At 46.4% G+C, this 17,819-nt stretch overlaps 1 long non-coding RNA gene across 1 annotated transcript; it reads right to left on the minus strand.

Annotated features, from left to right (window-relative positions):
* Window positions 1-9,819: 9,819 nt before the first annotated feature.
* On the minus strand, window positions 9,820-17,014 carry LOC144179511 (uncharacterized). Its single transcript, XR_013324266.1, has 2 exons — window positions 16,817-17,014; window positions 9,820-11,384 (listed from the first exon to the last, which is right to left on the minus strand). It is a non-coding gene; the product is annotated as an uncharacterized LOC144179511 (long non-coding RNA).
* Between the last annotated feature and the right edge of the window lie 805 nt (window positions 17,015-17,819).

Raw genomic sequence — 17,819 nt, forward strand, 5'->3', positions numbered from 1 at the left:
AACGTCGGCTGCCTTACTAAGGGACACCAAAGAATAAAAGCAAATTTGCCTATATAGGTAGATGAGCGTGTTGTAAATACCACTGTACCACTCGCAGCGGCAGCCGTTGGTAATTAACACAACAAATGAGAAAACTGAAAAAAAAATTGATGTCGACACCCCATCCACTTTCCCGCTCCACTTTGTGACATCACAAACCGCGAATGCACGGCGAAAACGGGGTTGGCGGAGCCTGTCTAAGAGTTTTCTGAAACAAACACGGAGGTAGCATGGACGTTCAAAGCATGGACGTGCGGGCACTTTGGGTTGTCACGCGCTTTTAAAATGATACCGAAAACACGTCCTAAAAAGGCACAGTATAAAATACGATACCACATCAAAGGCTGTATGAGGGTTTCAATTTCATTGAACTCTTTCGCTTTGCGTGCAAGCGCAGTCAAAATATGCGGCCGAACGCGACAGCCTATAACACCGACTGACCAAGGTGCGCGCTCGACCAGAAACGATACGGCCGGGAAATTATTTGATAAACTCCGAACGCATTTTCCACACCTGCTACCAGGTGGAGGCACGTCCTGGGCACAAGCCTCACGGAGGTCATTCTTCCCCGCCGATAGAGAGCAGGGCCCGGCGGCCGAATTTGCTATACGCCGCCACACCAAGATGACATCAAATAAGCCCTTCCTGATAGTCTGCGACAAGAGTGAACGAAAATGAGGACAGGATTTCAGAAAGATGGCGGCTATCAAGTATTACCGGGTCAGGCCCGCTCTGGCCGCTTTGTGTCGTGCTCGAAAACATTACGAAAAGATGTAATGGAAACGGTATACTATAGAGGGAAATGTGAGCTCTAAATATTTTTCTCAAGGCACCCTTGGCTGTCGAACAAAAACTGGGAGGGCTACGGAACGCGCGATCTTTCAGGTGAAACAAATAGTTGCTCACCCTTTAGCGTCCCTTTAAAGGGGCACTAAATTGAATTTGTCAAATCTTTGTTTTTGTTAGCATTGCATAGACTGGCTCAAATAAGCACTTTTCATCGTTTATTCGGTCGATAAAGCAGTATTTAATTTATAAATCCTAAAAGAAGGAAAGATACCATGCAACATTTGCGGCCGCCGCAACAACTAACAAATGTGCCGCGTATTCGAGTTGCGATGTGATTGGACGACGCCCATGGGCGTCATCCAATTCGAATCTTGCAAGATTCGAATTCAAACCAGTCTTTGTTTCAGCTCTGTGAAACAACATGCTTGGAATCCGACGTTATTGTTGATTGGGCATTCTCGATATCTCAGGCATCGGCATACCCCGCTTCTGCCATGTTTTCGGCTGAAAAATGCCTCAGATAAGCCTGGCATCCCCGCGTAGAATCGTGACGTTCATTAGCCGAGGCGTACGCAGTGATCGAATGCCCTCCGTGTCAGCGGGGACGCTCAATTTCGAGACGCTTCGCACCCACCTTTGGAACTTCCCTGCATCGCACGATGCCGTGAGTCGGCTGATTCAGTACTGTGCCCGCACGCAGTCGGTGCTTATATATATATCAACACCACGCCAACGACAACTCGCCAGTGCGTCAGTGTCCGCCTGCGTCATTGCGCCAACTCGCTCGTGAAGCAATGATGGTTACAGCGCAAAATGGTCAATCCTGTGCAGAAAACATTGCCTAAGCACAAAAATCAACTCCAAAACAGAAAAAGAAAACAAGTGCTTTAGGGGATTTGAAATTGTTAATTGCGAAACAATGGACGAAGTCTTTAGACCACTCGGCCATAGCACACCGCTGTTGGGGCCGGAAATATAGAGTATATATCGAATAGGCTATTTATTTTTGTAGTTTCATTATTCCAAGCAGCTTAGATGACTATTTCTCGAAAAACGCTTGGGTAGTAAGCGCCCCCCAAATTCCCGCGAATATCTCAGCGATAGTGACTGCATTCCTCCGGCAGAAAAAGCGATCGCAAATGTGTGGTCCTGCTGCTGAGCGCCGTACTAGTGCACCCAGCGCAAAAAGTGCTTCCCGCTCATTGGTTTTACGCCTTTCAATAAAAGCTTCGGTTGATTTTAATTTCGTAGTAGCTATATTACCTTCACTGTCTCTTCTCTCGCTTTTATTTGGCCTTAAATTTTCCGCAAGCGTACGAGTCATGGGAGTGTGACGCCCCCGATACGGGAATAGCGTCACGCTACCAACTAGGTGGGTACACACGGAGCTGAGGGGAAAAGAGGCAACATAGGTTGGGCTCTTCACTGGCACTGCTGTCGGGGACAACCGAGAAGCAATTTAATTAGCATTGAAGTTGGGCTGGTGCCGACGCGCTCACCCGGCGGGATGATGTCACTCGTAGTAGCGACCCGCCGGCGGCCGGCCGACTGACTCTGTCCGAGGTTCGGCGAGCCGCGCAGTATCGCATTCAAGCCAAGCCTTCCTCCAGTAAGCGTCATAAGAAACGTCATACGAAATCGGCAAGCATGGATGCAGACAGGACGACAGCACTTTCGAATTGACTTTTATACTAAATAAAGTCCCGTAAATACACCGAGGGTGGTTGAAACTAGCCTAGGGACCCCAGACTAAACTTTGGTCAAGTAATCCCACAATGTTTACAAATCACTATAAAGTCCCTTTAATCGCAGTAAACAAAAAATGAGCCCCATTATAGAGCTTTGAAACGTCCAAATTCATCCGCAACCACCCACTAGGGCGAGCCTCTAGCATAGGCTTAGCTTGAGCGCGTAAAACGCCAGCTTCAACTGCACACTGACACAAATTACGGCTATTATTGGCGTCAGACAACGTGCAGGCATCCGCTCAGGGATGCAAGTCAGCGCCATGGAGCAGGGCTGCCACATGGGCGAGAAGGCAACGTACAGGTAACCAATGCGTAGGAGGTGTGGGCATGTAAATTACAGCTATGATCCCTGTTTAATGCACGTACGCTGGCTGTGTTAGCAAAGTTAACTTTACTCAGGCAATTTCATGCGTGCGAATGTTGAGGGGACACGTGCTTGAACAAGTTGACTGAGTATTTTTAATGAAAAATAAAATCACTTTGTCTGGCTCGTTTTTGTTCTTGGTGGGCTGAAGCACCGTTTTTACAACTCGCGCGCAACTTCACGCGAAGTGGGCCACAAAGCTGGAGCGAAAAAGCGAAAATTAGGGCTATGAAAAGAGAAAAAAAGGAACTGGTAGACAAAATTCGCCTCCTTTTATGAGCAATAGTTTTGCGCTAAGCGGCGGCCAAGGATGCGCACAAGCAACGAAGAAGGAGAAGCAGAGGGAGAAAGAGAGAGGGCCGACCTCTTGACGGAGAGTGGCGGAAGTGGCGCCGCCGCCCGGCGTGCGCGGAAGCTCAGGGCACGCGCGCGTCAGGTGCTCGGCGAAAAGGAAGCGCCGGCGAGGACACCAAGGTGCCCCTACGTAAACGCTCCCGCTCCCCCTCCCTCCTCCGCCCAAGCCAAGCGCTGCCGCGCACGGGTCACGTGACTGCGGCATACGGCAGATGGCCCACCGTGCGGGCGCGTCCCGAGGCACACGACACGCACACCGTCTCCACAAGAATTAGAGGAAGGAGGACTCAATGGCGCGCGATTGTACCCTCGCCTCTTTATCTCGTCTCCATGATCACCCCGCAGACGTCGCCAATCACTGCCTTCATCCATCTCCCCCTCCTTTCTCCATCATCCCGTTGGTTCGCCTGGCGCCGAAACCCGTTGGCTCTCATCGCTGGTAGACACGGCCCCACAGCTTTGCCCTTTGGCTTTTGGTGACCAGCCTTCACTCATTGCGGCCAGCTAAAATGAGGACTTCGAATGAACAAAGCCGCAACATTGCACGGAAAGGTCAACGCAGTCGCGCGACCATGCAACCATGCGCGCAGCGCAGCATGGATTCAACTTCGTGTCGAGACGGCGCAGGCAGGCGACCTCGCCTTGCAAACCAAATGCTCAGGCTCGCTAAGAGTTGCAACTCAACTCATTCACGTGCGCGTCATTAGTAAGGGTGACTATAGGCGTTTCCGCATTCTTCGCAGTCACAAACTGCTTTTCTATTTTGGAAAATTCTCGACGCCCCTTAATGACTACTCGCTTTCAGATCGCTTTACTTGATGGTCGGAAGGATATGATTCGAAACTTTGAAAACCTCTAAAGAAGCCAACTTTACCCATAATTTGTGTTTAAGTGCAATCACTTTAGGGGTTTGCTTGTCGTCGTAGCTCACTCGCTGGACCCAATGAGAGCCACACGGCGTTCCGTCATAGCCGCTGCCGTCGCGGCATAGCACAAAGGCTTCGAAAGCCAAGCGCTTTATTCAGTCGTAAGCGTTCGAAACTCGTGAACCGCTGGCGCTTGTCGTGAACCCCGTTGTTTAGCGCGAAGGAAACTGCAGGTAAATTTGAGACAAAATATACGTAATTAACCGGCAGCGCCCGCGTTGATTTTGTTAGGACGCTCATTGGATTGGTTTTTACGATAGTAAGCGAAAAGAGCTCATCGCCATATCGCCTTGCCATTACTCGAATAGTGAACAGGCGGGATCGGTCATCGCGCACCTACTATATTCACACCGACTCGAAAGCAGCGTACACCGCCTGCCGTGCAGGGGGAGCAGACTACTCCGTTCTTAACACAATTCGGGAAGACTCCCATCGCGTACGGGAGGAAGGCTATCAAATGCATTCCTGCACATGATAGAATTACTGGGAACGAAAAGGCACACCAGGCAGCGATCTCTGCTGCTCTTTCCGCACCTTTGCCTGGATGCGCTCTCGTTTCCACTTCTTCGGCCATTGCCGACGCTGCACACCCACCGTCGCCTCCAATGGATATGCCCGACACATGCCATCGTGCGCAATGCTATCGCCGCAGCATTCTCCGGCACTTGGCCCACCCCGAGGAAATATATCGGCGACCACCCAGCACTCTTCGAAGGATAGAGGCGGTTTCTTCGCCGAGCCCAGACTGGCCAACTTCTGTCCCCAGCGCGGCTACACCGCATCAACCCGCGCTCACACGTGACCCCACAGGGCCCGTTGTGCCCCGCAAGAGGCGCGACTGAACATCTTCTGTGGCATTGCCCTGCCTTTACCACGGTTCGCGAGACTGCACTTCAGTCTCTCGGCGGATGCCGACCTGGCACCCTGCAGGAGTGGATCGATCCACCATCACACATTGGACCACCGGACGCACTGCGGCTCTGGCGGGCTTTTCTTCAATATTGTAAGGACGAGATAGGACCCGGCCGTTTCTTTGCAGAGCCGAACTTGGGACCACCCCACCTCGAAGACGTGGACAACGGCCCCCCTCCCCATCCACCATAAATCCCCCCTCTCTGTCGCAAGGTTTGTAACCTGTTAAATGCAGAAATAAAGACGTAAAAAAAAGTTGCAGTGCAACGCCGGCACGTTCGGGAGGAAAAACAAGCACAAAAAGAACAGAGAGAGGACCCGGCCGTTTCTTTGCAGAGCCGAACTTGGGACCACCCCACCTCGAAGACGTGGACAACGGCCCCCCTCCCCATCCACCATAAATCCCCCCTCTCTGTCGCAAGGTTTGTAATCTGTTAAATGCAGAAATAAAGACGTAAAAAAAAGTTGCAGTGCAACGCCGGCACGTTCGGGAGGAAAAACAAGCACAAAAAGAACAGAACTCCTGCTCGTGCCGTTTCTGCAGGGGGCGCGCGAGTACTGCGGAGGCGGGAAATTTGAATTGCATTGGGTGCTAGCAGTGAGGGGACAACGGCGCTACAGCCCGTTATGGCGCATCACTGATCTGCACTTCCGAAAGCTTTCACCTTGAGTCTAACGGCTTTAATGTTTTTGGCGAAGTACAAAGCTTCCAACTGAAAACGTATAGAAGCCGGTAGGGACCGACTTTTGTAAGTTACCACAAAAGGCAAGAAAGAGGATGAACTTGACAGTATTTACCCCCAAATGCCACAAATTTCACTCATAATTTCGCTGTCGGGAAATTTATTGACATTACGCGAAAAAGTTGCCGTGTACGTCTGTGCTATTACCTTCAGACCCACATTTCTTGCGATGAGAAGACCGACACAAGATGTTGTTAAGGAGGCCTCTGATTTTATTGCGAAAGCATCAAATGACCCATTGAGCAAGAACTCCGGTGTCGGCGTGGGCATCAGGAGCCCTGAAATCGTTCACAACACACGTGTCTGAAGAGTATCCATAGCACGAGGCGTTCCACAGCACGAGCTTAAACTCGGCACTCTGGAAGGATGGCCGTCCACACCAGTGCACCGCATATTAAGTGAGCGAAGAACGCAGCCATGCCTGTGTACGGAAGGCCAGCGGCATCTACCACCGCGTCAACTCACTCATTACACGGCGGCAGGAACGAGCCGCGGCACAACGTGTAAGAGACACATCGGAGCCATTGTAAAATGTCTCGCTCAGCAAACTGTATCATGCGACAATAGAATGAAGCCGTTCGAAAACGCAGTGTGGAAGCCAGGCGTATCAGGACGTAGCTGGACATCAGACCATATTAGGGGCTTAAGTGATATTAATTTTTTTGGTCCGAGGTTGGACTGCGTAGTGGTCCTGTAAGACTGGCAGCTGGAAAAATGTTGTTTTAAAACGTTCATTACTTATTTTTATGAATGTATTGCCTGTGAAAGAGAACGTAAGCGTAATAAACCAGATGATAAGGATACTGGTTCGGGAGCTTTCTTCAGAGACGTTGATATATTTGCTTTAGTTTTCTGCTGTACCGACATTCTGCAATATTGCACTGCTGTCGACAGCTAAACAAGCGGGGGCCCTATCCTCAACTTCACCTCATCGTTGCCATCTTCCCGAAAGCCTGTTCTGGTTCGCTTTGAGGTTCGTCATGAAGGGGTTGAAAACCCTCGGAAAGGGTACTTTCGTTACCATCATATGGCGGCTCCAAGCTAAAGATTAAAATATACGGCGTCACGGTAACAGAAAGAGAAGAAAAGACTGAGAAAGAAAGAGAAGACTTTCGCTTAACGTGAAACCTTTCACAGTGTGAGTTGCGTTGCACCTGAAAAATCGGCGTGGGTTTTGATAATGTTTCCGCGCCACATCGGAAACGTCGCGAGGAAGTATCGTAACCATGTAGTCCACGATTTGCCCGATGCTACGGCAATGAGCCCCGTGCATAAGATCTTCATGAATTTGTCGCTTCTTGGCGTAGTTCTCGCGTCACTCGGAGTCTGTCATGGCCGCCACGCTTCGGGGATTTACCTCGCATCTTCGATCGAGAACACGTTCCCCGTATGCGTACGTTTCGCTGCGAGAGGAGGCGTTTCTGATGGCCACCACGCTCTTGTGGCACAATGTGCAAGTGCAGAGCAGACGACAGCCAACGCTTCCCCAACCCCGCCGACCGCGAGGCGTGGTGGCGAGCGCCATCTGGTTCAGGGGGTGCAAGAAACTCAGCGTGGCGTTTGAGCCTGAGTACAGCATCGGCACCCAGAAATCCGGGTTTTGCTTCAAGTTATGCAGTCATCTATGTCTAGTGGTAGACCTGCCGCTGTCATCCGTGGAAACAATGTCTTCTTTGCCAGAAGTGCATACGCCTTCCATATACTGCTCGTGTCGTAACGGTTGCGGTGGCGTCGGCAGGTGTGGATTGTAGCGGGCTCCTGCCTCTTTGCTCCCTGTGCGACATTCCCTTGGTGAATGGTGCGCATTCTACTGAGGCGAACATCCGTGGGCACCACAACTCACAGATCGCCGCTTATTTAGACGCTTCATGCCCACGCGTCTTTATTTCATTCTGTTGCGCTGTATGCCACATCATCTTTCGGTGACGCCGGCAATGGACACCGCGTTTTCGCGCGTGCCTTTGAATGCTGTAGTATTAAAAAGTGTAGCGAGAAATTCTTTCACCATTTTCTCTTGTACATGGAGTGAGCAAAGTTCCCCTGCGTCGTGCGCAGCCCGCGGACGTCGCACCAACTCCGCTGGCCAGCGCCGTCTTCCCTGCCTTTCCTTTGCGCCGTCTCCGGTTGAAGGCCGAACAACGGAGGAAGGCGCGAGGTGGCGGGCGGTGGCGACAACAGGTGAGCGGCAACAGGAGTATCAGCTCCGGCACAAAGATTACGAGCCGTGTATTCGGCGTCAGTCTTTTTTATGCTTGCATCGGGAACGGCCAGCGGCGGCATCGTGGTGCTCGGCGCTCGGCAGCCGTTGCATCACAACACGCGCACGCATCCTCTACGGCGGGATCCCATCGTGGCACGAGCCGACCCGATTAGAGTTACGGGCCGCTAAGTGTGAGCGGAATAAACGGTTCGTCGCGCGTGAGCTGCAAGTCAAGCAGGACGTGCCCCGGGACCACTTCTGGACACGCGCCGTAGGGCGAGCTGGCTAGAAAGCGCGAAGAGGGTGACGAGTGCGTACGCTGAAAGGAAGGGCTCTCGTGTTGGTTGGCTGTTGCGGCTGTAATAGCTGCCACGGCAGCTTTCCGATGAAGATGCGCCGCTAGGAGACTTGCAAGAAATTTATTACAATGTTAACACAAGCTTTTGAGCTCCGATACACTAAACTGTTCAACTACCCGAAGTGGTCATCCTGTGTATTCTCGATAATTTCATGGTGGTCTAAATAACGTGTCTTGTTGGAAGGCCTTACAGTTATACTGAAACAAAAACAAAAAAAAACACCTGGCCTTCTCCACTAACGTGAAACATGGGGAGGGGCGAAGCATGCAGTGTATAAGTGTATGTCGCGGTTTCGGTGGTTCGGTTTCGATGTACGATACGGTTTCGAATTTATGGTGAAGTGTATATGCGGTTTCGATGCTGGCCCCTCCGCGTCTTAGGCCTTGGCGCCTTGGCGCTTTTGCCCACGGAGATGAAACCATTCGGGGTAGAAGTATACAGCTTTCCTGTAAACCTCTCGTGTCTTTGAAGTACGAAACGTCCTAGCCCGAGGTGTTGGAAAGCGAGTGTCCCGGTGTGTTCTTTTAGTACGCGTTTTCGCCCATGGGGATGAAAAGTTTCAGTGCAAGGCGTTGATAAACGCGTGCCCCGGTGTTTTAGTACCATGACTACATGAGACGCCGACAGCCTGAGCCCCTAGGGTGATTCGCCCCTAAAACGGGATGTATGAACATACTTGAGGCCATGTTCCAAAGACGCAGACAATGTAAGGGTGTTTTCACTGCACTCTAAGAAAAATGGTAGTCAGTAGTGACTCATTTTACAGAGTCATTGGCTTGCTACAGAATTGACTACCTTTAGACTCTTATGGGGAGGGTCACCAGACTCTCTTTCAAACAGAGTCCTGGGACTCTTAGGGAGGGAGTCGTGACGAAGAGTCAAGAGTGAGTCTGCAGGACTCCTGAAGATTAGTCACGGCGACTCCGATATAGCAAACAAAAAGAGTCTGCTTGACTACGTTATGACCCAGTAATAAGAGTCGTCTTGACTCTGTTCGGAAAAGAGTCTTGTGACTCTGTTAGACCGAGTCAGAAAAGGGTATGCAGGACTCTGTAAAAGAAGTCACCTCGACTCCTAATTTTCAAACGAAGAGAGTCGTCATGACTACTTTGCGACCAGTAAAAGTAGTCACACAGACTCTCCGTTTGGCTAGAAAGAGCCCGCTTGGCTACTTTGGCTACTACATGACCCCAGCCAAGTTGCCCTGACCTGCTGAAAGGGAATCCCGTGACCCCAGAGATATAGCATGCAGGACTCTGAAGCACAGTCACCGAGACTCAAAATCTGCAAAGAAAAAGTCCAGTCGACTATTTTGCAAATCGACCAAACAGGATCCCTTGAGAATCGAAAGGGTATGCATACATGCAAGAAACATCAATGCAAAGTACCAAAAGAACTATTTTATTGAAATAAAGCCTACAACCTTTTAAATAATGCATTGGCTCAATGACTAGAAAAAATGTTACAAGAAATAAAAATCACGGGTTTTTGTCTTAGACTACATATACACACTAGAAGAAACTGAGAAATACAAGATTCAAAATTATCACCTTAGACAACACTTGTCTCAAATAACAAAAACTTGTAACATTCAACGGGACAGGCAACACTTGAGCTCACATACAACAAAACACAACCCTACAACAGTGATCAGCTGATAAGTGAATATGAAAACACAAATTTTCTTAAAACCCCATTAGAACAAATATTCGAAAATGTCACTTTAGACAACTGAAGTGAAAAAAATTGTAGAACAATACAACTCACAAGTCGAAAACACGGCAATAAAATACTCAAAACAGAGTTCGGGAGTGTTATTCCTTTATAAAATAGTAATCTTGAACACATTCATATTTAATGCTTACAGCTTGGTTCGGCTTAATGAAACGGCCACTTTGACCACTCATACCCAATGCAAATGAACATTAAAAAGAAAAACGGTGTTAAGAAATTCCTAATTGATGATTGTTATAGTTTTCTGAGAATATTTTGTTCACTTTAGAGCACAGAAATTTACTCAGGGGCTATATGTTGCAACGCTCACCACTTGATTTGCTGGCACTGGACAATGTATTTATTTGCTAAATAAAAGCACAGAAAAACGCGGGACAAAGAGAAGAACCACACAGGACGAGCACTTACTAACGACTGAGTATAATGAAACCAAAAACAACAAATCCCGACACAGCGCACCCTTGTACCGCATCATACACACAAAACTGACGTAATTCAACAGCAATCGGGAAGAAATCAGCAATCACATGCGCCGCAACAAATTGCCCGATGATCCGCGCGAATGTTAACAGATCGATAACATCAGCACCGAACATTGCGAATCCAAGAAATTTATTGCCTTTTCACTGGACGCTGTCTTCAAGATAGGCGAATTCCTCATTAAGAAGGGCGACGGATTGGGCGCTTACACAAGTTACATTCTTATAGCACAAAAAGATAGATAAAGTAAGCCACTGTTACCTCGGGTGTACGTTGCTGAGGGTGCCCAAACAGGACTTCTGTTTGTTCCAGCAGAGGCACACACACATGCTTCCTGCAATGGTCAGATAGATGGGAACATGGGGCCCTCTTCAAGGAAGACGAGTGTTCTCGAAGACGGATGTTCAGGCACCTGCCCGTCTGGACTACATAGGATCCACCGCAATCAAACGGGATTCGGTAACCAACGCCTTTCGTGCATTTTACGAATTGTTTTTCATACCTGACCCCGCACCTGTCTGCCCGAGTTTCTTTCGTTTGGTTGACTTTTCTTGCAATAGCCCCACACAAACAGGACAATTTGTTTGGTGCCGAGAACACTACCTTGACATCAAACCTCCCCGCGACCTTCTTTAATCGGTGAGCCATGCGGGCGCTTGATGTCTTTTACAACGCGTTGCAATTTATTTTCACACAAACTGCCATGTTCACCCTCTGCCGTGTTCCCTGGCATCACCTAAAGAAGAGAAAAGGAAACAAAAACCGCAAGAGCAATTAGCCACTTAACAAAAACTAAGAGCTAGATTCATTTGAACCTTTGTCTAATAAACAGCCCTATTAGAAAAGCCTATTTCTTAGAACACCTTTGAAATGTGGGCCCCGTCAGCTGAAAAAAAAACAATGTGGTTGATCCCTCTCATAGGGGTCGGTAAACTCCTCATAGGAATCGGTAAATCTGTAATCAGTAAAACATAAAAGTGATCGACACGATCAGTTGAAAGTCTGCATCGATATGAACTTGCACATCGTTATTTATATTTCTTCGGTATGGCACCGTCAGTCTTATCAACCTGGATTGCACACAGGATTGGACACTGGATTGCACCCAAATGAAACCACACGTGCTCGCAAACCATGCGAACGAAACCGAATGGGTTGCCAGCGAATCGTTTTGCCAGGTGTTTTGAGAGTCTGGCTTTTTCGCATAGCTTGTATCGCGCAGAAAGAAACAGGGTGTGTTCAGATAAGGACAGCCAAAGTGTTGCCATGTCCATTTTTTGTTTGAGATGAAACTTTAATGCTGCGTAGAACACTGTATTTTCACCATGGAACTGGCATTAGTTTAGTGAGAAACACCATTTTTGATTTATTAAAAAAATATTTAGAGCGCGATCGGGCCGGGCTACTTTCCACATTGCTTGGTGTGCCAACTTTGGGGACCCCTAAAACGAATCGAAATTTTTTCCAAATTTTTCTCATTTTTTAAACAAATATTTGCAAACTTTTCTGCTGGATTCGGGAAAATTGAATTTTCGATATTTATATTTTTTGGAGAAAACTTAGTAGCGAGAGAAATGTCGTTCAAAAGTGCCACTTCTAAAAAAATTTTTTTTTTTACGCATCGCCCTAAAGTTTAGTTTTTTAAACGTGTTTACGAGGGGCTGCTGAACACCTCATACCCTTCTCAATGCTTTACAAAGAAAATTTATCAAAATACCGCTCCATGAAATGTGACCAAAAATGAAAATTCCGAAAAAAAGTCCACACCTTTCGACGTCATTTAAAAAAAAACGTTTCTCAATTTTCGCTATATTTACACAAAATGGCACTCAATTCCTGAGTATTCTAGAAAGCTAAACATTTGTTGCATTATTTTTGTTCTAATTCGGAAAAATGAGGTCACATTCAACACATTTTATTAATGTCCAATCAACGGTTGGGTAGCAGTTCGCAGTGCAAATAATTATGGCTGTTTTTCGCAGTTTAGAAAAAGAAAGCGACTGATATAAAGAAAACTGATCGTAGTATTCATATTTACCCATGTTCAACTTGTTAGTTGCGGTAGGCATTAAAATAATTGTGAGGTTTCTGAGCTTGTTTCTTCCATCAGACTAAGGCTACCATTTTATTTCGTTATCGCATTGCCCTAGCTGTGTCATAAACCCATATGTTTCATATTTCTGACGCTGCTTAATCGCACATTATTGGTAAGTTACCACATTTATAAGCAAGTAACCTCACTGCTGTCACTGAGAATATTTAACATGCGATCGTCATAGTCAAATGTGTATTTCTGTTCTACCTGGTACATGCGAAGCGCTAACTGCAAAACAACTTCGTCTTCCCAACTGTCCGTCTTTCAGCCTCCCGTGGATAATAAATAGATGTGCTTCTTGAAAAGTTTGTTTTTAGCTGTTGGAAAGATAAACTTTTATCCCACTACAAAATCTGCCAACCTTTACTTTGGACACTTCAAGGTTAAGGGGAAGGTGCAGCTTTCTAGTTACAGAGATCTTCAAAGATCCGACAAACAGTGGTCAGAAGCTTTGCTTGTGCTGTAGGAATTACTTCCCGACGAAGATAGAGGATACCATTGACCAGAGGCAAAAAAGTGTGTTCACGTGCGTTGCGATGACGACTCTTTGAGGAAGCACAGCCTTGATTCGGCTCATGCATGCTTGCGGTTGGTCGAAATCAAGCGACTTCTTGGAGAGCATGCATCAATATGCGCTTTAATAATGTGTATAAATAACGGTGGTGCCACCCTATTTAGGCATCAGTTCCTCGAGGTACACAGAAGTGAATGTAGGGTCACTAGTGTGACAAAGTGGCTTTTCTCTGGAACCGGACATGACAAAAGTGCGTACAACGGCGTGGAGAGCCTTGTGAAGCATCAAGCTGCTGTGCATATATTGCGTTGACCTTCAACCGAAGCCGCACAAAGTACGAAACAGTTCGTGGACAGCATCCTGAAAAAGTGAAATTCGTCGTGCTATATCTTGACGATGCCAATATTGCCACATTTGAGAACAAAGAAGAGAAAAGCAAAAATGTTCCGCCGGTACTCGGCATCCCGTATCCTCCCGGAAATAGCAAACTCAAACGAAATAAAATGAAGGTACCCAACATCGAACTCGGACTTGGAGAGGCAGCGACGGTTTTCACCTCTGCTTGTCGACACTTTGAAGGGCCTTCGAACTAGAACGCTGCACCTTCCCCTTAACATTGAAGTGTTCACATGGCAGATTTTGTAGTGGGATAAAAGTTTATCTTTCCAACAGCTAAAAACAAAATGTTCAAGAAGCACATCTATTTATTATCCCCGGGAGGCTAAAAGACGGACAGTTAGGAAGACGAAGTTGTTTTGCAGTTAGCGCTTCGCATGTACCAGGTAGAACGGAAATGCACATTTGACTATGACGATCGCATGTCAAATATTCTCAGTGACAGCAGTGAGGTTACTTGCTTATAAATGGGGTAAATTACCAATAATGTGGGATTAAGCAGCGTCAGAAATGAAACATATGGGTTTATGACACAGCTAGGGCAATGCGATAACGAAATAAAATGGTAGCCTTAGTCTGATGGAAGAAACAAGCTCAAAAACCTCACAATTATTTTAATGTCTACCGCAACTAACAAGTTGAACATAGGGTAAATATGAATACTACGATCAGTTTTCTTTATATCAGTCGCTTTCTTTTTCTAAACTGCGAAAAACAGCCATAATTATTTGCCTTTTTTCACTGCGAACTGCTACTCAACCGTTGATCGGACATTAAAAAATGTGAATGTGACCTCATTTTTCTGAGTTAGAACAAAACTAATGCAACAAATGTTTAGCTTTCTAAATACTCAGGAATTGAGTGCCATTTTGTGTAAATATCGCGAAAATTGAGAAACATTATTTTTTTAAATGACGTGAAAAGGTGGACCTTTTTCCAAATTTTCATTTTTGGTCGCATTTCACGAAGCGTTATTTTGATAAATGTTTTTTGTAGAGCATTGAGAAGGGTATGAGGTGTTCAGCAGCCCCTCATAAACACGTCTAAAAAACTAGACTGCTTAGCCTTTAGGGCGATGTGTAAAAAAAATTTTTTTTAGAAGTGTCACTTTTGAACGACATTGCTCTCGCTACTAAGTTTGAGAAATATTTTCTCAAAAAATATAAATATTGCAAATTCAATTTTCGCGAATCCAGAAGAAGTTTGCAAATATTTGTTTAATTAGAAAAATTTTGAAAAAATTTCGCTTCGTGTTAGGGGTCCCCAAAGTTGGCACACCAAGCAATGTGGAAACTAGCACGGCCGATTGTGTTCTAAATATTTTTTTATTAAATCAACGATGGTGCTTCTCACTAAACTAGTGCCAGTTCCATGGTGAAAATACAATGTTCTACACAATATTAAGGTTTCATTTCAACAAAAAATGGACATGGCACCACTTGGGCTGTCCTCACCTGAACTGGCAGTAAGGCATGCCCCAAAAATGCTTGGCTTTCAAGGAACCTGAGCACGAAATATCATGGCCCTGCAGTGCCTCCCGCACCCACCCGTCACCCGCGCCTTTCACACTGATGTCACGGTAACAGACGCACGCTCGCGTGACTAATCTGCAGTGGCCGAAGCACCCCCTTTTCTTCACTTCTGTTTTCATTTTTGTTGCTCCCTCACTGGTAGCCAAGTGCTCGCAGCGTGGTCAGCCTGAAACATTTTTTGCCCCTTTCCTTTAAAAGACTTTTTGTGCGCACGTATGAACCCACATCAAACTTCCCAACAACAGCAAATGATGATATATCATCATACCCAATACTTACACTATGAGCTGGTTTTTCTAAAAAAACTTATTTGATTTTTGGACTTGCTGTAACCAGTTGCTGGCAGCCTGCCTGGCAGCAAAGCCGGAATGAAAAGGTAGTTGGTGCGTCTTAAGGTCTGTTGAACAAATACCGGTATTCGGTCTAGCTAGAAGACACGTTAAATACAGCCCCATGGTCATGGTGTGCCGGTGCTGAAAGTGAGGTTCTACGATTCTATTTGGCCCGACGTCCTCTTCAGCGGTGCTTTGCCTTCATGCTCTGTAAATTGTGTGTTACCTGTATTTGGTTGTAAAATCAAAGGCCCCTTAAGTTGCAATGTCAACAAGGGCCACAAAATTGTGTTACACTCGTTTTTTATGCCCACCATGTGCACAAGAAAGCTTCTAATCTTAGTAAGGCTACATTAATGAGGCTAGACAGCTCAATGCGAAGAGAATAAAAAGCATTGAAATAAGCAGGTAAGGCAGCCGGCCCTGGTGTACAGCTCCTGAGGTGGTTGAATGTTCCCAATGTGCGTAAAGCGGACTGTGCACAGTCAGAGTCAGCACCCAACGCAATATTTCTTGCGTGGTATAACCTTTAAGCATCACGGGCATAACTAGGATGCGAAATGTAGTTTGACGCGTTAATGAGAACTGCTAAAATTTTAGTCATACTGGCAAGATCATATGTTTAGGTAATATGCTTCCCAGTATTGATAAATTCACTGCTTGAGCCTGTTGGTTCATTGCTGCAGAATGCTATAACACCGAACACAAAAAATAAACAAGATGACTGGCTAGCTAAACAAGAGGGGTGATTTGCCTTTTGTAACCACTATGTCAAGCCCTATTTCCCAATGAAAAATTTTGTTTATGGTAATTCGAAGTTGATATATCTTGGGTATAAATGGTTTGGCCCAATGCTTACCAAAATAGAGGCGCAACTCACTATTTCTCCAACATTGAATTGCTTTTATTTAAGTCTGCAGCTTCTGAAATGCTGAGCTTTGTGAACAACAGTGCAGACAGTGCCTTTTCAAAGTCTGAAAGTGCTGATGGCATCACGTCTTTATACACACGTCTAACAGATACACATGCTTATCCTGGCCTCCTAAAATTGTCTTATAGTGCCATAAAAGAATATGGCTTAATATGAGAAACTGACGTATGTCAAAGGACAACAACAACAAAAAAAAGACCCAGAAGGCTTGTCTTCTTCTGTAAGCGCTTGTTCAAACCTTCAAGTGTTATACACTGAAAATTCATTTAAATTGCAATATTCAGCTTGACAAATAGCTTATAAGCTTGAAAAAGTGCGAATTTAAGAATGGCTGCCAAAAGAAGCGTCATATAAAAGAAGTAAAATACCTGCCGTCAGCTTGATTCACTGGTCCGCATCCTTTGCACCAACTCCGAGTGCACGCTAGTGCGCATCCTTTCGCTGCCTGTTTACTTGCTGCCCGTGGCGGGTTGACCTTGAACAGCTGCCTGGAAAAGAGGGCAGGCACGATTGATTTTCTTCATGCTGCTTACATTCATGCTGTACTGTATTCTATACGGTGTATGCACTGGCCACTCAACCACAAAGTGGAGCCAATATTATTTGTGTGGTTGGAGAGCTGCGCGAGCAGTGGAGTCGTTTTGCGCTAGCTCAGTATCATCCCCGAACGTCCGTTTCCTTATTTCTTGCCTTGCTCCAAAAGACCATGGCTGGAGTTACAAAAATTTTTCTACCAATGCTTGTGACAATATTGTATGTGGTACGGGCATGTGCAATGAGCCATTCATATTACCATTTCCCCAAGGCCTGTAGCGTGCTTCTTATGGAGTGTGAGACGTTAAGGAGCTTTAGCGACAGTATTCTGATGCATTGAACGCGCAACCATCCTCAAACTGGGTTTCCATTGATGTTAAGCGATTATGCAAACGGTCTGGGTTTAAGTGCTTGTGAGGTGTGTATGCATTATAAAGTGCGGCAGGGACAATTCACTGACTTGAGGTGACGAAGATTATGCCGATTGTTTCCAAGTGTTTTTTTTCGATGCACATGATGCACATGAACAGAACAATCTCCCAGAACAGGCTTGGTCATTAGGAAACAGTCGAAAGGAAATGGTTGGAAGCCCACATTTACCAGTGGTCTTGTATAGCACATTCACTTCAAAACACTCAAATAGCCCAGGGTGATGCTGAATGCCCGAATGGGTGCGCATAATCCATAAAGTACACTGCATGAACTAAATAGTGAAAGTTTCACGCACTAATTAAGGTTTCAAGCATGTGGCGCGGCGCGAGATAACAGTGTCAACGTTGCATCGTCCTCACCTGCAATTAAATGTGCACAGAAGACTTGGTATTGATTCACCCCATC

This window comes from Haemaphysalis longicornis, unplaced genomic scaffold (assembly GCF_048455015.1).
Source record: "Haemaphysalis longicornis isolate Haplotype H1 unplaced genomic scaffold, Haemaphysalis longicornis Haplotype H1 scaffold_1, whole genome shotgun sequence".
NCBI lineage: Eukaryota > Metazoa > Arthropoda > Arachnida > Ixodida > Ixodidae > Haemaphysalis > Haemaphysalis longicornis.